This window comes from Myotis myotis, unplaced genomic scaffold (genome assembly GCF_014108235.1).
Source record: "Myotis myotis isolate mMyoMyo1 unplaced genomic scaffold, mMyoMyo1.p scaffold_m19_p_6, whole genome shotgun sequence".
Taxonomy (NCBI): domain Eukaryota; kingdom Metazoa; phylum Chordata; class Mammalia; order Chiroptera; family Vespertilionidae; genus Myotis; species Myotis myotis.
The window spans coordinates 17,890,105-17,912,786 of record NW_023416368.1 but is presented as its reverse complement, the minus strand read 5'-3'; the positions used below and the strand labels follow the sequence as shown (position 1 = coordinate 17,912,786).

At 47.9% G+C, this 22,682-nt stretch overlaps 1 protein-coding gene across 5 annotated transcripts in view; it reads left to right on the top strand.

Annotated features, from left to right (window-relative positions):
* LARP1 (La ribonucleoprotein 1, translational regulator) overlaps window positions 1-22,682 on the top strand; it is a 52,000-nt gene that overhangs the window by 11,681 nt on the left and 17,637 nt on the right. The window lies entirely within an intron of this gene.

Genomic DNA, 22,682 nt, shown 5'->3' with positions numbered 1-22,682 from the left:
GTCTTTCTGCCACTTTGGGTTGTGTCTCTGCTTTTCTTCTGTATATATATTAACAGCTATATGAGGGAAAGAGACCAATTACATGGATGGAATAGTAGCCTGAGTTTTGTCTGAAGTGGAGCCGAGTGTAGGGGGTGGAACTTAGATATGGTGAGAGCAAGGTTGGGTGTGGCAGCCCAGTGCTACTTCTAGGGAATGTGGGAGGGAGACAGGAAATCAGGAATACACAGCGGGGGTGGCTCACTGGGACACATGCACATTTCTGTGAGGAGGGAACGGTTGAGGGAACTAGGGTTATTTTGTCCAGAGAATCAAAGCTTGGGGTGGGTAAAAATGCCTGTTCTGAAATAAAGCATTTGAGTAGACCTACTGTAGCCCTATGGGTGAAGCTCTTGTGGGAGGTAGAACATTAGTAGGTTTTGGCTCTGGCCAAGTAGTAACTTTGGAAAAATCCCCCCCCAAATGTATTCAGCTGCCACAGGAGATACTGAATTTCTTGATGTGGTGATAATATTTGAACAGTTTGGGTGGCCCTGCAGTTGCAAATTAGCAAAGTAATTTCCTAGACTTGCTCATTCAGAAAATATTGAGTTAGGTGTCAGGCCCCAGAATTCAGGGATAAACAAGACACATTCCTTCCATGGTTGGTTTTTATTTATTTATTGGGGTGCCATTGGTCAACATGAACATGTAGATTTCAGGTGTGGGTTTCTGTGTTACAAGATCTGTATATTGTTTCATGTGCCTCCTACCCAGAGTTAAATCTCCTGTCGCCATATGTCAGCTTGATTTGGTTTATATCCTGGAAGTCACAAATGGGCAGCTTACATCTTATCTCCGCAGGTCCAGTCCAGCCTACTGACAGATTTTGACCTTGCATTAAAAACAGTTTAAAGTGACCACCTATATTTTAAAATTAAGAAAATGCATCTGGAAACCTAGAGATTTTCAGTTTTTCTTTAAAAAGCCAAACTCTGAACATACTCCCCCCTCTCCCCACCCCCCCAAATACAGCAAAAACATTGAGTTGTATACTTTAAATGGGTGAGTAGCACAGTATATTAATAAAACTGTTACAGAAAAAAATGAGATGACCTGATCGAATGGCCTCTGTCCGACGCAGCCTACCTTTAAACAAGGATGCCAGCGTGAGGCCTATGGGCTCAGACTTTCTGTGTTTTATTGTACAAAGGAAAGAGGACAGTGTCCAGCCCAGCCGTGGGCAAACTACGGCCAGCGGGCCGGATCCGGCCCATTTGAAATGAATTAAAACTAAAAAAAAAAAAGACCGTACCCTTTTATGTAATGATGTTTACTTTGAATTTATATTAGTTCACACAAACACTCCATCCATGCTTTTGTTCCGGCCCTCCGGTCCAGTTTAAGAACCCATTGTGGCCCTCGAGTCAAAAAGTTTGCCCACCCCTGGTCCAGCCTATGAGCTGAGGAGCATACTCTGGGAGAAGAGTTTGAGAGGAGAGGGTAGGGAAGACTTTAAGGCCTAAGGCCGGAATTGCAGTTCTAGAGCGAACTCCTTAACTACCTCTTTGAGGGAGAATAAATGTGATGGAGAGACAGGACACCTCTGGGCATTGTGGGCCTAAGGTTCTAGCAGTAAAAAGCTGTCTGAGAGCTAAGGGTTGGAGCTGTAAGGGAAACGGTTATGTACAGCCTCAATGAGTCATTGTTCCCTTCACCCATCTGTGAAATGGGTACAGTCTTTGATCTCAGTCTTTAAGGTCCCTTCCAGCTCAGACACCCTGTTAGACATGAGACCAGCTAAGGCAGATGTTATAGTGTCTTGGACTAGAAAGGGGAAAGACCCTGGCTAGAAGCCTTGTGCATTACTTTCGGAGCATTGGAACTAATTGAAGCATTACATTTTCTCTGGGGACCACAATCACTGGAAAGAGGCTTCTCCAAGGCAGGGCTACTCCTCACAATTGTTGGTGTGGGCCCTGTAAGGGGAGGTGGGAGAAGGAGTGGAGAATTTGGGCAGGAAAACTGGAAACCAGTCTTCTAGACCCAGGTGTTTGACTCACTTGCTAAGATACATTGGGTGATCACTTACTGAACCTTTTTGGACTTCCTTTCCCTTTACTGAAAATGAAGGTGGTTGAGCCAGACCTTTCAAGGTCCTTTCACACTAGAATTAAGTTTGATATGTCAAATTGAAGATCAAGACTGCAGTTGGTGAGAAAAGTTTCATCTAACGGGGATTGATTTCCCCACCCAATTGCACGGGCTTTGAGTGTCATCCCCAAGAGTTTGGCCAAGGCTATGGGATTCTTCTACCTAGGCATGGGGCATTCTGACATAGGCTTCTAGAAAATGCTGGGCTAAGATGGGCTGCCCCAAAAGGTTGTGGGTGCCCTCAGAAGTGTGGAGATAGGGGTGGCTCATCTCTTAGCAGGAATATTATTGAGAAGATTCTGACATATCCTGTACATGGTTAAGTTGGGTGGTTGCTGAGACCCACCTTCTGGCCCTGAGGTTTAGAACCTAGGATGGGAGGAGGCCAGAGTCAAAGTATTAACTGTCTCAGTAGAAGGGAAGTTGACCCATCTCAAGAAACAGAATTCAGAGACCTCAGGCTTATCTAGAGAACCACCAGGGCTTGAGCTTACCCTTTGTGTGAAAGGAAGGAACTTGACTGCCACCAAAGTGAAAGTCATTCATCTCACATTTATTAAATTACCTACTAAGTGTTAGACCATGGGATTCTGATGGGAACAAGACTGAAGGAGCCTGCCCTCATAGTTTACATTCTAATGGGGAGATACAGTAAACCAACAAGGCAGTTCTGCTTATCACTGCCAAGTAAATCAACCCAAAAGTTAGTACAACCATTTTATTCACTGATTTGTGGGTCAGCATTTGGACAGGGCTCAGCCAAGTGATTCTTTTCTACATAGCAGTGGTAAAGGTGGCAGGTGTCCTGATCTGTAAGGTCCACCACAGCTTCACTCACATGTTTGGTACCTTGGCGGAGGTGGCTGGAGGCTGACTTCAGCTGGAACTGAAGTGCCCTCTCCAGCATGATTGGTTAGCGTGGTAGTACTACATATGGCTTAGGGCTCTCAGAGGATGTTCCAAGAGACAGGGAGTAAATGCTGTCAGTATCCTGAGGTCCTGGGCCTGCACACTGGCACAGCATCACCTTTACCATATTATGTTGATAGAGGTTACAGATTCTGCAGAGTGAAGGGAAGGGGACATGGGTCCTGCCTTTCCATGGGAGAAGTGTTCATTTGCAGCCACCTTTAATACTACATGGCAGTTTCTGATAGTGGTAAGTGCTTTGTGAAAGAAAGGCATTGTAATAGAAACGTGTTGGGGTGGGCGGGTTTGACTGGGGCAGCTTCTATCAAGGTGTCAGGGAATAATGCCTCTAAGGGTGAGCCAAGATGGCATTGATAGGTAGCCTGGTGATGAGCATTCTAGCCTAGAGGGACATCAAGTTCTCCAAGAAACGTAGAGGCCTGTGTGAGAGAGAGGAGAGGGGCTCAAAAAAGCAGAAAAGCAAGAGGCTTTTGGAGGCCAGCTTAGGAAGTTTGTGTCCTGTTCTGAAAACAGTGAGAGAGATGGCATGATCTTGTTTCTTCAGGATTACTCTGTTCTGTTGAGATTGAACTGGGGTCAGGGCAGCAGGAGGCCAGGTTGGAAACGGGGACCTCATTGGAGGCTTCTGCAGTAGTCCAGGAAAGAGATGAAAGGAATGGATAATGGCATAGTGACTTGGGTCTGATTTTTTTTTTTTTTTTAAAGCTTTTCCCCCCCTGAGGCTAGGCCACTTGAAGAGGAAGTGTTCTGGTTGCTATTTCTTAATTCCTCTCTTCTTAAACTGTCCAGAAGCTTAGTTTGTCGAACTGTGCCCATTAATCAGAAGGGTGGCCTGAGGCAGGCAGATGTTTATTCTCCAGGTTCTCCGTCTCTTGGCCCCAGAGCTAAGGAACTTGGTGTTTCCTTGCCTGGACCAACTTCCCCTGGCCTGTCCCAGGCTCCATGCCCCAGCATGGAGGTGGAGTGAGGTGATGAGTGAATAGCATGGGGGCACCAGCAGGAGCTGGAGCAAGGATGGTGGAACCTGGGCGTGAATAATGAGCCCAACCTGGCCTTTTTATGTCATAGTGTTCTATTCCTGACTTCTTGTCAGAAAGTGTGCTGGCTTTTTTATTTCAAGTAAGATATTCAGGGTGGGCAGGCTGGGGGACTGAGTGGTCAGAGCAGGCTGCCTGAGATGAGAGTGTAGGGACCCAGATTCTGATTGCAGCCCCGCTCCCTCATTTCTTCTGACTGGTCTTCATTTTTCATAACTTGTGTGGTCCTGGGTGCAGTTGTTCATCCAGGAGTTCAGAGAGGTTCAGTAATTTGCTCAAGGCTCAGCAGTAGTTGGTAAGTAGCTGGGATTCCAGCCAATAGCAGGCTGCCTCTAGAATTCTTGCCTTACTTGTCATCTGGCTTCGCGTTCTCCCAGACTACAGAAATATACAAACCCCAACCAGAAAAGTTCCTCACAAACCTTTAGACAGCAGGAATCTCTGTGCCCCCGGTGGCCCAGCCTGGAGGTCCCAGCTCTGGTCCTTTGACCACTCTTGAGTGGGTATGAGCCAGGCCCTGGCCTCTCTTCCCCCAGAAATGTTCGTTCCTCTTCACCTCTGTCAGGCCCTTGCAGCCTGTTGGAAAGAGCCATGCTGACCTTGTGGTTTCTCAGGCATGGCCTCCAGGCCAATGTGAGGGGGTTAGGAGGGTGGCTCTGGGTTATTACCAAAGCAGGGTGGGAAACACTATTGTGTGTTGGGCCTTTTAACTTCTTGTGAAGGGGAAATCTTTTCAACTTACTAAAACAACACCAATTCATTGTAGAAGATGTCCAAATATGTTTTAGCAAAGGAAACAAATTTCTATAATCTGTCCCACCAACTACCATTAATACTGTGAAGCAACCATATCATCCTTTTAGACCAGTGCTGCATAATAGAAATACAGTGCAAGCCACATGTATAATCTTAAATTTTTTGGTAGCCATATTTTAAAAAGTAAAGACAGGTGAAATCCATTTATATATAACCCAAGGTACTGTTTCAACATATAATAATAAAAAAAAAATTACTAGTGAAATCCTATATAATAAAAGGCTAATATGCAAATTGTCCCCACTGGTGAGTTCAACCGACTGGGAGTTAGACGTGCACTGACCACCAGGGGGTGGCGCGGAACATGTGGGTGTTGGTGATGCAGCGCTGGCAGCGGGCGGCAGTGAAGGCACTGCCGGCCCCAATGGGCCCCGATGAGAGCTGGACTGCGGTGGGATGGTGGAGCAGGTGAGCGGGCAGCCAAGGCGGTGCAAGCGGGGACCTCAATGCCCCACCAGTTGCCCCACAGAGGGTGATTGGAGGTGGCGGCAGGGGGCAGGGCCTGCGAGTGGGCAGCACCAGGCCAAGGTGGGTGTGAGCAAGGGCCCCTATCGCCCTGCCGGTTGCTCCACAGATAGGCCCTGATCACCAGCCAGGCCTAGGGACCCTATACATGCATGAATTTTGTGCACCGGGCCTCTAGTATCTTATATTCTTTGTAATAAGTCTTTAAAATCTAGTGTCTTTTAAACTTAAAGCACTTCTCAGTTCGGACTAGCCACATTACAAGTGCTCAGTATCCACATGTGCTAGTGACTACTGTATTAGCACATTTCTAGAATGTGCGTGTGTGCATACACACACGTATATGTACACACATATTTTTTAAATATGGGATCATGCTTTGTGAGCTATATATTTTTTTCCCTGCTTAGAAACATGCTGCCCAGCCAGAATAGCTCGGTTGGTTGAATATAGTCTCATAACCAAAAGGTTACTGGTTCAATTCCCAGTCAGGGCACATAACCTGGATTGCGGGTTTGATCCCTAATTGGGAAACATATGGAAAGCGACCAAGCAATGTTTCTTCTCTCCTTTCCTCTCTCTACATAAGCATGTCCTCAGGTGAGGAAACACAGGCTTCCAAAGGCACTTATCTTGTAACCCTTAAAGCAGCCTTGGGGGAAAAAGTAGTGCTTTCCTAAGAAAGATTAAGGAGCTGGCCAGTGCTACTTTACTAGGAGTGCAGGCATGCACACCCCAGCTCTGCTGCCTGTGAGGACTCTGCTCCTTCACTCCCTCTTGCAGGCTCTTATTGATCTGAGACCACTGAGCCCGGTCCAGAATGCACGTGTCCCCTGTGCCCGTGCCCCCACATGCACCACTCTGCTGAGGGAAGAGGCTCACCTTGGGAAAGCTCCTGACAAAGGCTGCCATCCGGGGTGCAGTGTTTAAACAAGCACTCCTCTCCTGACGCCCAGCTCAGTGCCCTTCCGATCACATTCAGCTCCTTCCTAGAGCTTACTCTTGGGTTTGCAAGTAGCCAAGGTACAAAGAGAAACCAGTGGAGGTGGGCAAAGGCCTCCACATGGGTTTGTCCTGGGTTGCGCCTAAGTCCACCAGACGTTCTGGTAGAGGCTTGCCAGCAGTGGGGAAAAGACCAGCTGGACCAGCATGGTTGCAGAAAGGGACATGGGTTGGCCTGGGTGAGGTTGGAACTAAAAATCTCTAAATGATAGTTTGTCCAATGGTCCTGCCCCCTGGTGCATGGACACATGCACTTTACACCAGGGCACTTTTGTGGCAAGAACCTCATTCCTTAGCAGGTCTGCGATTTGTGGGAGCCTGGTTTCACCACCCCACCCTCCACCCAAATCTGTGCCTTAGTTTTTCAGCCTGTAAAATAGAGTTACCTTCTAGGTATCACTAGCTTGCTGCTGCCTCCCCCCTGCCCCTTCATATGAGGGCTGAGGATGAACAGCAGACCTTGAATTAGCCTTCAGGTACTGAGGGCCCGCTCACTGATGGTTGGGGTTTTGAAGACTGGTGGATCCGGGGAAGGTGGTCTTCCCTCCAGTCACTGCTGCACCCAGCAGAACAGTTTCCACACTCTGGGAGGGGCCTGTTCCCAGAACAAGAAGGTGACTTGGTTTTTGCACTTTCGCCCTGAGGTGGACATTTGTCCCAGATGGTGGGGAGACCTGAGGATTCTCAGACACCATCCTTTGATTTTTTTTCCCCCTGGGGTCTAATCTTATTCATCAAGCCCTTGGGTTGAAAGAGTTGGTACTACCTTTGGGAAAACCCTCAGAACCCAAGTAGAGTTTACAAAAACACTTTTTTATTCATATCTCGCTAGAGCCCTTGAGGTGGGTAGTAGTAGGCTCCCTTTTGTAGAGAAAGTTCTCCATAGGCTTATGGAGATTGAGGGTCAGAGTTAAAAACTGGCTGAGCCACTTCTCTCCCCACCTCCCCCTTTAAAGCATAACTAAGAAGAGAAAAAGTCAGAGTAAAAAGATAAGCATCAGTCTTTCTATTAGGTCGGATATTGCAAGGGAGGCACTTAGCATAGTGACAAATAATACTAAGGGCTCAGTAGTAGCTTCATAAACTTTTCAAAAAGATATTTGACTCTGTTGGCCTTTCTCTTCAGGACACAGCAGTTTGTCCATTGCGTGGGAGGCCCTCTTGCCGAGCATGGGAAAAGGGGTGTGAGGAGAACATGGGCAGCTTGGGAACGCCAGGCTGCAGAAGTTCCCCATTGGCAGCAGCTTGATGGTAGCTGCTCTAGGATATTCTGACATTCCAGGCTTTCTGGACCCTCCTGATTTGAATCATCACTGGCATTTCCCCTTTGCAGTAGCAGCTCGTGAGATCCACCAGAATCCAAAGGAGCTTTGGAAGCCATCTGGTTGCTTCTCATTTTATAGGAAACTGAGATAGTCTCTTAGCCAAAGTCTCCCAAGTGGCATCAAGGGAGATGCCCATGCTAAGTCTCACTTCATTCCACCTTGTTCCTGCCAGGAGAAAGAAACAGGAGCCCCTTTGAGTGGCAGTGCTGCAGGCATATAGACTAAAAGAGGACTTTGCCTGGCAGAACAAGCTCCAAGGCAGGACAGACCCATTGTCGCTCCTGGTCCTCTAGACACAAGCCTTCAGCTCTCTTCCCCTTTCCTCCAGCACTTCCCCGATCCACACTGGGCCAGCCATTGACACACCCTAAGAAGGCCCCTCCAAATGGAGAAGGTGTTGCCAGGAAATGCTCTAAATTTCCTGAAAACCGGCCCACCCTTCCACTATTCTGCCTTACTGATGAGCTGCTCAAAATGATTTTGGGAGAGATGTGGGCACTAAGCAGACATCCAGGACTAGGTACATAATAGGGGTGGAATGAGATATTGGCGACATCTATAAACTTGGGAAATAATAGCTAATAAGTATTGAGTGCTTACTAAGTGGGAGGCACTTTTTCAAGCACTTTAAATGATCCAGTCATTTAATTCTACAATCCATTAGTTTAGAAACATTCCTATTTACAGAAACCCAGGTCACCAAGGTAGAAGTAGCAGAGCCTGGACTGCGGGCCCTGGCCCTTAACCATTGCACCACTCAGCTGCTGGTTGTGTAGTTGAGTGATGCAGGCTGACCTTGGGAAAGTACACTGTTTTCCTGACTTCCAGCCCAGTGCTCTTTCCACAGAGGCATCTGTTCCATAATTTTCACTTGTGCTTGCATCTTGTTCTTCTTGGGTCTTGCCATAATCCCTCTGGAAGACTCTGGACCTAAGGCTTACAGACCTTGCCTGAGATGAGGACAGATTGGGTCCTGGAGGGAAAGTTAGCATTGAACCTACCACCACCCATGTCAGCTTTCACATCAGGTACTAGTTTCATGACTGGAACCTTGGCAATCTTACCTACTCTATGTATCCACAGTACACATGTGGGTTAAATAGTTGAGATGATGAGCATTTCAGTCATTGCCAAACTGGGAATATAAATATGTTTGTAGCTGCATCCTTTCTGCCCACAGCTGATATTGCTCATTGATCCCAGGCAGTCAAGATTAACCAGTCACAGGTGAAGTTTCAGTTTAAAGCCCTTATATAAACTGAACCCTCAGAGAATAGGGACTGTCTTGTTCTCCATCACTTCACCAGTGGCTAGCACACAGACCCCTCAATAACCAAGTTTGCCCATGACCGTCAACTTTCATGATAGGTTGGCAGGAGCACAGGGCTGGGATCTCAGAAAGCAAGTTCATACTTTGGGGACAAGTCAGGAAACTCGCAGTTCTACACTCTGTAATATGGGGAGGACAACATCCACCCTTCCTAACTCAAACTTTTTTTTTTTTTTTGTGAGACTTAGGTGCCATGTTAGGTGAGGAAGTACCTTATGAGCTGATTTGCCATGGTCATCAAGGGTAAAGAAAGGTAATTTACCTAGATGGATGGTTTATGCTCTTCTTCAGCCCTCCCCTTGTGTGCTCCCCCTCCCCACAAGGCAGGGCCTATACAAAACCCCTCTTTTCTTTTTTTTTTTTTTTTTTTTTTAAAATATATTTTATTGATTTTTTACAGAGAGGAAGGGAGAGAGAGAGAAAGTCAGAAACACTGATGAGAGAGAAACATCGACCAGCCGCCTCCTGCACATCCCCCACCGGGGATGCGCTGGCAACCCAGGTACATGCCCTTGACCGGAATCGAACCTGGGACCTTTCAGTCCGCAGGCCGACGCTCTATCCACTGAGCCAAACCGGTTTCGGCAAAACCCCTCTTTTCCATCTCCTGTTCCCCTTTCCTGCCTGCCCTTTGTCCTACATATAGCTGTGTACTTCCTTTATCCTCTCCTTTCTGATCTGCTGGAGGAAGCACAGTTCTCCTAGGCTTGGTGCTGGGGCCTTTGGGTTGCAGGTGGCCCTAGCATTATCTTTGAAACTAGAGGCCCAGTGAACGAAATTTGTGCACTGGGGTGGGAGGAGGGGTGTCCCTCAGCCCCACCTGTGCCCTCTTGAAGTCCGGGAGCCCTCAGGGGATGTCTGACTGACAGCTTAAGCAGGGAGCAGGTCTAAGCCAGCAGTCGGACATCTTTAGTGCTGCTGCTGCAGAGGTGGGAGAGGCTCCCTCCACTACCGCTGTGCTCGCCAGCCATGAGCCAGCTCAGGGCTTCTGGCTGAGCAGTGCTCCCCCTGTGGGAGTGCACTGACCACCAGAGGGCAGGCACCCGGGACCTGGGCTTCCCAGCTTCGGCCAGAATGCCGTTGGTCTAATTAGCATATTATGCTTTTATTATTATAGATATTCAGTGCTTTGATTCCTGGCTCTACTTGCCCCTCTTCCCCTGTGCTGAGTGGTGTTATCCCCAGCTGGCAGGTGAGATGATGGGCTCAGAGAAGTGGATTCTGGTGCCAGTGGCTACTCTGTAGGGAGTGTAGGCTTGAGCTGGAGCCCCTTGGGGACCTAAAGAACCTAGTGTTTGTCTACTGCAGAGCTGAGAGGTCTAGGGTAGTCTGGGATTTCATTTTGTGCCCTTTGGCTAGTCATTTAGCCTCTGACTCTCCTCTAGAACTGGAATAGCCTTTGTAAAGATTAAAAAACCTAATGCACAAAAGCCCCACAGCAGGAGGCCTGACAAATGCTTAGTAAGTGTAACTATTCCCTTTTTTTTTTTTAAGGGGAGAATGATGATTTTTATTTTTTTTAATATACTTTATTGATTTTTTTTTACAGAGAGGAAGGGAGAGGGATAGAGAGTTAGAAACATCCATGAGAGAGAAACATCGATCAGCTGCCTCCTGCACACTCCCTACTGGGGATGTGCCTGCAACCAAGGTACATGCCCTTGACCAGATTCGAACCTGGGACCCTTGAGTCCGTAGGCTGACGCTCTATCCACTGAGCCAAACCGGTTAGGGCAAGTGTAACTATTCTTATTTAAGGGACCCAGACATCAGAGCACTGGGTGAGCAAAAAGGCCTAGGGGTAAGAGTAGAGGCTCTTTGGCTGTAAGGATGAGGCAGACAGTCAGTCTCTTCAGAGCCTTCATTCTTCTCCCTCTGGTATTGCCATAGTTTGGAGCTTGAAACTAAACCCTGAGCCCATCCCAGACCTATCCTTTGTGACCTCATAGCTATCAAGACACTCAGCTAGTGGCTTCTTGACCTGACCAGTATTGGTTCCTGATGCTGGAGATTGGACTAGGGGTAAATGGAAGAGATGTGCTCCTCATGCACTCTTCCTGGCTGCTCTTTGTGTGTGTGATGGAAGCACTCCTGCTCTTGTGGGCCTGGTAATTCCTGCCTGTAAGCAGGGGGACTGGAGACCAGGGTCCTTCCCTGGTGGTCTCACTCATTGTCAGCTCAGTTCTCAAACATCAGTTGGCATCAGCATTGCACAGGAATCTTGTTAAAGCCGCGGATAATCTAACTCTGCCCCTCTCCCCAACCTGATTTCTGGAGCCTGGGGGAAGACAGGAATCTGCATTTTAACCAAGGCTACCCCTCCCCCCATAACCCTCTACTCCCACCCCAGGTGTCCTTAGATTGCAGAAGTATGGTATTGCAAGCCTGGAGCTCACCAATCTGTGTTTTCACAGCTGTGAAGTGAGGAGCTTTGTTCTATATCAACTTCTGCACAGGAACTCTAGCTGAGTGGGAGATGAAGTGGCCAAGGGGCTTGGGCTCTGCCACTTATTTCTCTTTTCAAGAAACTATTAAATATTTAATACAAAAGAACATAGTGTAAAGAAAAAGATTAAAATGAGAATCTATGCACCCACTATCAGTGTAAGAAGTGCAGCCTAGAAAGCTGGCTTCATCTGAAGTTGTGGTTCGAGTGATCAATGAGCATGCGATGACAGGCACCCTCTGCCCTGACCACAGGCCTCTGAATGAAGACACTGAAGACACCCTGATGGGACTTTCTGCCCAGCTCCCACTGCAAGGGCTGTAGGTTCTGGGCCAGGACTGGCATCCCTTTTTGAGTCTCCTTCTACTTGCTACCCCACTGTCAGGGAGCATGGGGCAATGGCCCTTCTTTCCTATAGTAGCCAGATTTAGCAAATGATACAGGATGCATAAACTGAATAATAATATAAGGTATCCCAAATATTTCATGGGACATAACTTATTTTTAATAAGTTATTGCTGTTTGTCTGAAATTTATAATTGGATGTCCCTAGTTATTTGCTATGATCGTAGTTCTCCTTATATTTATTTTTAGCATCAGGTTCAAGTGTTGCCTCAAAGGAGACAAAAAGAATACTATCATACATTTATGCTAGTTCTGTGTTTAACTATGATTTAATTTAAGCTGCTTAAATCCTATGCACAAGCAGCTATCTTGAACCCCTTTCATAATTTCAGAAAACCAGAGTCTGACTCTTCTAAGAACGTCCATGTAAGGTGCCTTTTTGCTTCCTCACAAACCTGCTTGCTTGGCCTTTATCCTGTGTGGCCTAGATGGTGCCTACATGAACGGTGGCTCATATTTGACCATCTCACCAGCCTTGTGAGTTACTTATTTGATGGTGGCTAGTATTGAGAAGTTCTTCGAGTGGACTTCAAAGTACATGCTGTTAAACTGTCCTGTCCTGCTTCTTAGCCCAGCAGCCTTGTAAAATGGTGGTGAGGTGGGTTTGGGGCAGGGGTTAAACCCCCCTCTACATTTGCTAAAGGAGAACGGTGTGAAATAGGGTACCTGCTGCCTTCTGCGAGCAGGGTTAGGAGTCTGCAGATGGGGCAGCTCCTGTCTCCACATCCGTAATGTCCTTCCCCGTTGGGATGTAGCATGTGGCACTGAATCAGGGGCTTCTGGAGAGCAAGGCCAGACTGGGTGGCCTGGATTTAAGGAACTAGTCTCTGCCCAAGACCTCTAGCTCCCCATCTGCTTCTGGGCACCGGCAAGGTTTTGATAACCGAGTGTCCCTGGCTTGCAGGGCTGGAGTTGTTAGAGATTGTTCATTTCAGAGAGCGAGAAACGGTTAGCGAGAGTACCCCACTGTCACACATTGGATAGATGGCTAGTCAGGCCTGCTTACACCGGGTCTTCCAGAGAGCTGCGGTCCGGCCTTCCCTGGAGAAGTCTGAAGAAATCAAGTTGGGGGTAAAAGTGGGGCCTGCTCCCCAGATATACTTCACCCAGAACACCCCTCCTTTTCTGTCATGTATTCCAGTTCCATGTGAGAAGTCAGGTGTTTTTTTTTTAATATATATTTGTTACTGATTTTTTTTAATATATTTTATTGATTTTTTGCAGAGAGGAAGGGAGAGAGATAGTTAGAAACATTGATGAGAGAGAAACATCAATCAGCTGCCTCCTGCACATCTCCTACTGGGGATTGTGCCTGCAACCCAGGTACATGCCCTTGACCGGAATAGAACCTGGGACCTTTCAGTCCGCAGGCCGACGCTCTATCCACTGAGCCAAACCGGTTTCGGCTGTTATTGATTTTTTTAAAAACTTTTATTTCAGAGAAGGAGAGAGAGATGGAAACATCAGTGATGAGGGAGAATTTTTGATAGGCTGCCTCCTGTACGCCCCCTACTGGGAATCGAACCCAGGACTCTTCAGTCCACAGGCCAATTATCTACCGAGCCAAACCACCTAGGGCGAGACGTCAGTTTTCTTAAAAACAGAGGGGCAGCCTGGCTAGTGTGGCTAAGAGGTTGACCTATGAACCAGGAGGTCACGGTTAGATTCCTGGTCAGGTCACATGCCAGGGTTGTGGGCTCGAGCCCCTATAGGGGGTGCACAGGAGCTCTGGGAAGTAGAGGTCATACAACACAGCACAAGGACTACCTGATCAGTGATTCTCTCTCATCATTGATGTTTCTTTCTCCCTCTTCCTTCCTCTCTGAAATCAATAAAAATATATTTCAAAAACAAAAAAGCAGAGGGGCAGCTCCTCTACTGCTTGGGTCCCTGAGGCCCTACCCCAAGCGCTATGCATGGGTGCAGTGGTGCACAGAACGTATTTGTTGAGGGGGAATTGGCTTTCCTACCTGTGGGAAAGCTCTCGATCTGGAGGCAAGAACTCGATGTTGAGTGCCAGCTTCACAAAAATTCACAGGTCACTTTGGGCACAGCCTGGCCCTTCCTGGGCCTCAGTTTTCCTGTCCAAAAGTAATAATAATCCAGAGTAATTTCTTGAATCTAGAAGCCTCTTCCAGCAGAGAATGCCCTACATATAGGTCAATAAGAATGAGGTTGCATTACCTGAGGTGGTGGGTGATCACTAGGAAGAGCGGGAAACCAGTTTAAGGGCATCGGCCTCCTGCATCAGAAAAATGAGGTTGGGAGGGCAGCAGAACGTTGCATGTGCCTTGGAACCTTCCTGAGAGACTGGTTCCTGAAGTCAGGGCTCAGCCGCCTGGTGACTGGCCTGTCCCGCAGGCCTTCCTAGAGGAGTGGTTGCCAGCTGGTGGTCTGTGAGGTCCAGAAGGTTGGTGACCACGGACCTAGAGAGCCCATAGACTGAATATGTATGTAGAAGGGTTTTTTCAATGATAATTTGTTGACAGCATTTAGAAAGCAGGAAATTTCTCGTTGATACCTACTTGGTTTTTCTATTTTTCTTGGAAACTCAGAATCTCTGGCAACACTAAGCCTATGTTTGAGGGTGGTGCCTGTGCTTCCCAGCCCCGCGGTGTCGGCCAGCCTTGTGATTTATGGTCTGGTCTGGGACTCTGGGTAGTCCTTGTGCTGTGTTGTATGACCTCTACTTCCCAGAGCTGCCCCCTGGTGTTTGGATTGAAGCACACTGGTTCCAACTCAGGACAGAGCTTAGGTCTGGGCTCCAAAGGGGATTACAGCTGCCACGCTGCTCTGTCATGATGTAATGAGGTAAATAACCTTCCTTCCCAGAAGAGAATTTTCTGGGAAGTTGAGGAGCACCCATACCTATGTAAAGTCCTTCATTCAGTAAATATTTACTGTGGGCCTGCCATGCACAGGCTGCAGTCCTGGATTCCAGGGGCCAGTGGGCAGGTAGAAAAGATCCCTACCCTATGGAATTCCCAGTCATTCTCACCGAGGGATGGTACAAGCTGGTCAAGTCCAGGGTTGGGGGCAGGCTCTACCTGGGTTTCTAATGCCAGCTCTGCTACTTGCTAGCCTGGTGACCTTGAGCAAGGCAGATAGCCTATCTCATGGGTGGGCAAACTTTTTGACTCGAGGGCCACAATGGGTTCTTAAACTGGACCGGCGGGCCGGAACAAAAGCATGGATGGAGTGTTTGTGTGAACTAATATAAATTCAAAGTAAACATTACATAAAAGGGTACGGTCTTTTTTTTTTTTTTAGTTTTATTCATTTCAAACGGGCCGGATTCGGCCCGCGGGCCGTAGTTTGCCCATGGCTGGCCTATCTTCTGAGCCTCAGTTTCCTCACCTGTAATCTGGGAATCATCATCACACCTACCTCCTTGAGTTGTGGTGGAAAAATAACTGAGCTACTACATGTAAAGAGCTTTGGCACCTTGCTGGGACCTAGTATGGGCTCAGTAATTGATTAGTGGGTTAGGATACACACAAATGCAACTATTTTGGGATGGTGAGTGCTCTGAAGACCCCAAATTATGGGCTGAATTGGAACTTGATTTAGAGTTGCTAGGAGGGCAGCACTTACATTGAACAGTCAGGGAGGACCTCCTTGGAAGGTTTACCCTGCGATCTGTGAATAATGTCACAAGGAATGTATATATACTGTGTGACCTTGGGCAGGTCCCTTCCCTCAGTTTCATTTTCTTAGCTAGAATAATAGTGGGTTTTATTTTAGGGCATTTTAGTGAAATGACACATAGAAAGCAACTTAGGCCAGTTTTTTATATATTCAGCACTCAGTAAAAGGTGGTTATTATTACTCTTTTAAACAGAACCAAAGGTGCTGTTTGGAAAGTCTGGGGTAGGGAGCTGGCATTTGGAGGCCAGGGACTGCACTGGCTGCTGATACATTTCAGCTGTGGTGACAGCAGTGAGGTGATCACAGCCATCTGAGGGCAGCAGGGTCTATGTCTGCAGGGAGAGAGTGGACACCAGGCTGCTTGGGTCACCAGGGGCTAAAGATAGTTGACGAGAGCTGGTCCTGGGCCTAGCTGTGTGGCATCATGTGACTGGAGCCCTGCCCCTCCTCCCAAGTCTAGAGGCATAGGCTCTGCAGTCCTGGGCTGGCTGCTGGTCCTTTGAGTGGAGCCTCAAGATGGTCTGACCTTCTGAAGGTTTCTCTCCCTCTCTCTGTCCATCCCTCCCCACAAGAGCACCCTTCAGCCCCTCCTGTGTTTCATCTGCAGGCCTGGGGGGAATTTGTGGAGGGAGGGCTGGGCAGAGAGAGGCCTCGGAGGACGGGTGGCAACAGCAACCGCAGCGGGAGAACTGGTGGTCAAGGTGAGGAGGGCTAACCCGACATTCCTTTCGCTCTGTAGTAGAACGTTCCTGCGTAGGGTCAGTGGGGATGGGATGAAAGGCCTGTGGTCTCCGAGCTCCTCCTTTGTGACTCCACCCCATTCCCAGGCTGGATGACAGCTGAGAATACACCTGGCTTTTCAGATTCTGCCCTAGGCTGTCTGTGATGGAGCAAAAGGGTGAGGGCTGTAACCCAGACTTCCTTTCCTTGCCTACCTCTGCCTCCTCTTGATGGCTCCACTGCCTTCCACAATCAGGGTCTGGACTGCCGCTCAGGCAGGGGGTGGAGGCACAATCCATGTCAGGTGAGCTGGAAGCAATGCCCCTTTCCTCCCATGGCTCCTGGGGTGCCAGAAGAAGGGACTTCAGCTGGGTATGCTTGGTGACAGTGTCCCTTGTCCTCTCTGGGTAGGGGAGAAGAGGATTGTCAGGTTGCTAGCATTCAGTCCTGAGTGTCACTTGCCCTGTTCTGTGACGTTAGGTTTCTCTGCACTGGGCCTTGGTTTTCCCCAGTGTGTAGAGTGATACCTCTGCAGCCTGCCATTGAGTGCCTGCCCTGTTGGCCACTCTGAGGAGGTAACTTGGATCCTTCTCCTCTCTGTTAAGAGCACAGGTTTTACAGTCAGACTGCTTGGCTTCAAATCCTGTTCTACTGCTTGCTGGCTGTGATCTTGGCAAAAGAACCCTTATACCATGTGCCTTGGTTTCCTTGTTTGTAAAATGAGACCAATTAGAGGAACTAACTCAATGTTAGAACAGGGCATGGCATCTGGTAAGTGGTCAGTACATATTATCTGCACTTGTTAATGTTATCACAACCACAGCTTGTTGCTAGCATCTCTTCTGCTTTGGTGAGAAGTCTCAGTGGTTGAGATCTTGCCTTCTCTCTCCTCATACCTCTAGACCTAATATTACCACCTTTTGTTCAGTTGAGGAAAGTGAGGCTCAGTGAGGGGGTGGTAGATAGTATCCCCGGGTGATAAAGTTGATGAATGGAGTCTGGCCAGGACCCAGCATTGATGATTGGTGATCTGAGTTAAGGCAGGTCTGGGGCCTGGTTCTAGCATTGCCTAGGATACTTCAGCCTGGGCAGGGCTCTCTGCTGAAGCCAGGGGTGGGGGGGTGGGGCACCATAGCCTCAGGAATTGGCACTTGGAACCAAAGCCCTTGTTCTTCTCTGGTATGAGATGGTGTAGCTTAGAAGAGTGTGTGAACTTGCCGTTCTTTAAACAACTACATATCAGCTGTGTTGCCAGGCCCTAAGCTAGACATTGGGATTACTGCTGGGAAAGCAGCCTAGTTCCTGCCTTCAAGGATCGCATGGTGGGGGCAGGGTGGGGTTAGGTCTGTAACCAGCCAGTGAACACTTAAAGAAAAGCTGTGAGAGCGCCTAGCAAGGGCACTTGGGGTCTGCAAGGGCTCTGAGGTCTCCCTCCAAGGAGGTGGACCGAATGGCCAGGGATAGGGCAGCAGGTGAGTGAGTGTGAACTCAAGCAAAGCCTAACAAATTACCTGCTCCCCAACGTATAAGCTTTTTGTTTTTGCAATCAGGGTAAACTCCGCCTTTTCAGATGCCAATCTCCAGGAGATTGGTGCCAGCCCCAAAATAAACCTTTGGCCTTCTGTTCCCCTGGCAGTAAGGCCTGAAACCTAGTAGTCCTCTCGGGCCACCACTCTCAGTCCTACATGCTTTCTCCTTAGCCCAGACCTGTCTCACCTTTCACCCACACTTGGTCCCTCATTTTCAGTTCCAGCTTCTCCCTCTTGGCAATTCTTACAACAATCTGATTGATGAGTTTGATTCTCCTATGTACCTCTCTCCCTAAAAACCTTCACTAATTTCCCCTTGATTGACCAACTTCTTGCTCCTTAAGAAACTTCCTAGATCTGGCCCCTCTGGGTAGTTTTTATTTCAAAAGGTCAGCTTTAAGGATCTTTCTGGAACAAGGCAATGTAGGAGACATTTTGTCTTTCTATCTGGCTTTGTAACAGGTGTTAATGGGTTTAACCCCCTTGTAGACTGAAAAAGACTATTTGAGGCTCTCTATTCCTCTTCTGTGCTGAGTAAAAAATTGAGTGACTATATTTCAACTGAAACGGAACTCTAGGCCTTCCCTATGCTCTTCCTTCCTCTCTAGCATGGCAGAGGTTTCTGCCAAAGCCTCCCTGGGGACTTGTGGTACTTTCCCCTTATTTCTTCCCTCTTTCCTGGGGAAATCTGCCCTGGAGCCCAGCCTGTGTCTGGAGGGCAGTATCTGGAAGAAGAGCCAGGTTTGGGAGGGGGCTCATTTGTAATCTGAATCAGTGAATTGAGCCAAGAGTTTTTTCACACATGCTCTGATTCTTTTCATGTTGATTATTTTATGGTTTCTTTACTGATGAGGATAGGGATGGCTGAAAATATTAAACTTCCTTTGTGCATTTAAATTTTAATTAGCATTTACATTTGACCCTTGAACAACACAGGTTTGAACTGCATGGGTCTACTTATACATGGATTTTTTTTTTTTTCAATAAATACCTGTACTGTTTTGACCTGCAGATGCAGAGGGCCAACTATATGCATTGATCTATGCCATCTATAATAATAAAAGCGTGATATGCTAATTAGACTGGTCATCCTTTCGGATGACCCTCCAGACAAAGCCAGGGCTGCGAGGGAAGCCTGGGTCCTGGGTGCCAGAGGGAAGCCGGTGCCAGCAGCCGGGGGAAGGAAGGCCTACTCTTGCACTAATTTTGTGCATCGGGCCTCTAGTTTTATATAAGGGACTTGAGCAGCCATGGATTTTATCTGTGGGTGGTGCGGGGTTGGGGTGTAGGTCCTAGAACCAATCCCCTGTGGACACTAGGGACAACTAAGTTTTGGGGAAGTAAGAAGTCACGTGGATTTTCTACTGCACAGGGGTTGTTTAAGAGTCAGCTGTATTTTTAGCATTTGCTGTGTGCTGGGCACTCTTACTGGGCTCTGCTCATTTAACTGTCACAGTGGCCCTATGAGATAATTAAGACTCCAGTTTTACAGAAGAGGAAACTGGAGTTGCAAGGGGCAGAGTATGCAGGAATTCTGACCCAAGTGCATCACATAACAAAGTCTGTGTGCTAAAGGACTGCCTGTCCTACTTTCCTGATCAGTTTTTGAATAATGGGGTGTCACAGACTTGAAAGTTGAGGTGTAGAAAAGCAGGATCTCAGTGGTTCGTGGTCAGCTACCCCACTTTGCTGGGAAGCTGCCCTCCGCTCCCATCACCTCACTCATTAACCCCTCTGCCCAGCCGTATCTCCCACCTACCCTCTCGTTTCCTGTCATCCTGCATTAGCTTCAGTGGTTAGCTCCCCTCTTCTCACCACTCTCAATAATGTTAGGTAAAAATAGTGACTTGGCCGTGCAGATACAGGATTGTCAAAAGTCTGCTGTTGCTCCCCCCCCGCCCCCAACTCCCCCTCCTCGGCCCCCGCACATGGGAGTTTTGGTGTGCTGCATCTAATACACAGACTGTGAGGATTCAGGAAGCCCTTGGACCCCCTGGAACTAGAGCAGTGGTCGGCAAACTCATTAGTCAACAGAGCCAAATATCAGCAGTACTTCAAAATAGACTCACCCAGGTCGAAAACCAACTTCTGCGCATGGGCCACGAAGTTTCAGTTGCACTGTATGCATGCCCGCACGTGGTATTTTGTGGAAGAGCCACACTCAAGGGGCCAAAGAGCCACATGTGGCTCGCGAGCCGCAGTTTGCCGACCACGGAACTAGAGTCGTGCTGGCTCCTGGCTGATATGGGCCTATGGGACAGAAAGCAGCTTTTGTCCTTTTCCAGGTATTCATTAGCTCCTGGCTTTCTTAGTCAAGGAGGAAGACACTCTGATGGCCTCTGTCTTCAGCTTCCTCCCCATGTAGAATGGAGTCCCCATGTAAGGCCCACCTCACCACACTTCTCCCTCGCTAACTGAGAACCTCTCCCTACCCTCAGTAACCCTGTTTGCCAGGGAATACCAGGATAGTGCCCTAACATTGCACCAGGAAGGTTTGGGATCCTTTCTCCCACCAGTGGACACACAGGATTTCTGGTGAATTGAAGGAGCACTGGACAAAGGGGGTTGACTTCGAGTTGAGACTTCATCTCCCATCCTGGCTCTTCCTGGGGAAGCCCCTTCCCTTTTGGGGACCCCAGTTCCCTATCTGCATTAGAAACAGAGGGCATTAGAACTACGGTCCTTTTTGCTGCTCAAACATTTTACAACTGTTTTTTAGGCAGGCACAGGGAGGTGACTTTAGTGTTTCCTGAGCACTGACTGGGTCAGGGCAGCTGTGCAAGTTTCAGAATTCAGAGGTGGGAGGGAGGGGCTGGTGCCTGTGCAAAGAATTGGTTTTCAGATTCAAGGCCCCATTGGGGACGCATGTGTGTTTGCCTGATAAAGGTAGGTAGGTGGCTGGGAGGGGACTCTGAAAGGGATGTGTCATTGAAGTCAGTAAGCTAGTCTTTTTTCCATCTTCCCACAGGGCTGGACAACAGCTCATCTGAGCCTTTCTGGGTTTCCCTAGGCCCCACGGGATTTGAACAGATCTAGGAATAGTGTTTAAAGGCAGTTGTAGTTCTCTCTCCATAGTGTGCTTTTTTTGGTCTCTTATGGAACTTAGTTCTTCCTTGGGGCAGGGCAGCTTGAGACCCTAGTTGGGAGCAGTACAAGACCAGGCCTCTATGGGTTTTGGGACAGAAGGACATTAGCTAGGGATGGAGCATTTTCAGCAAACTTCACACAAGACAAATTGAAGAATATTCCGTGTATGCCCACAACACTAGCCACATTCCCTTGGTCAGCTTGGGATTGGTGGGGGAGTAGGGAATCAGTGGGGTTTTTCAGTGGCAGAAGGGCTCTCTCCTTAACTGGAGACTGAACTTTCACTACTTTACCATGTCCCTTTGTGATCTTGGTGAACAAAATATCAGGCAGGGTGATCATAGGATCTGACTGCCCAATTTTGAAAGAGTTTTTATTAGAAGAAACGGACAATGACCTGAAAAACTTTGCCTTGCCTTTTCCCAGAAAGTCTTCAGGAATAACGCATCCACTGAACCTGATTCCCTCTTCCAACTTGTTAATGAACCTGATGTTGCAAGCCCTTGTTTTTCCTCCTGGTAGCATGCAAGGGGTATTGGGGCCAGGAGGAGGGATTACCACCATGGCTCAGGTGTAATGATCCTGTAATGAAATGGCTGCCTCTGCCAGGGTCCTGGTTCGCAACAGCATAGTCAAGGCACTGGATGGTATTAGGCTTCTCTGGATCAACCCATGATTAGTAAGGAAATCAGTGTGGAGTAAGGAGCTTTCTGGGCCTAAGAGTTCCATCCTATAGGCACTGAGATTTCTAGCTCTCTACTCCCAGCACTGGGGCAGAGGGATGCTGTGGGCCTGGGTTTCACGGCTTCATGTCTCAGAGGTGTGTGGGGTGTCTTGAGGGGCCAGTGGCTCTGGTATGGAGTAGAAGCCAAGAATGCAGTGACTTCACAGTTAGAGTCAGGGAAGCACTCTCTCTACTAATTAAGGGAACATAGGTCTGAACAAGGAGTAGAACATTCCTTTTGAGACCGGCCTTGCAAATTTCTTTGCTCAGAGACTGGGGGCAGTTCTTGCCCTGGCATGGCTAGCCAACAGTGGAGACAGAGTGATAGGAGAGAAGTGGGTGAGTAGAGTCCCGTGGATCTGTCTGGGGGAGGAAGGGTTTAGAAACCCTTCAGAACTGTGTTGAGAAAACAAGTGTAGGAGTAGAAGGGACCAGGGCCACTTCCTTAACACACACACACACACACACACACACACACACACACACACACACTTTATTTTTAAAAGCTCATGTCTGTCTTTTTTGAAACTGCTGGGGAATGCCAAACAAAAAGAAATCACTAAGCATACTACTTAACTCTGTAACGACTTATGTCCTTCCAGAGTTTCTGCTGTGTATGTGTGCATGTGCACATTTTTTGTTTTACCAAAATAGGATTGTAACTCTTCTCATTTATCATTTATCTCTTCATATCAGTAGAAATCATTGTCTTCCTAATGCCTATAAAAGTTGTTAAACTTTAATTGAGCCAGTTTACTACTGTCGGACATGTAGTTTGTTTTCAGCGGTTTGCAGTTATAAACAGCACTGTGGAGGACATCTTTGTACATAACTCTAAACACTTGTCTAATTTGAAATATTAGGATAAATTCCTAAAGGTAGAACGATAAGTCAAATTGGGTCTCACTTTTTCTTTGGGAATTTGGAAGGCAGACAGAATTTTTCCTGAATGGCTAACTCTCCTATTTGGCTAGAGCTCATCGAGGACCGAGTTCTGGCCCTGATATGTGAGGGCTGAGAAAGAGGTCCCTGGACTTCTTGATTGCCCAGTTAGGATTTTTATCTCGCCTTCTCGTGATTACCAG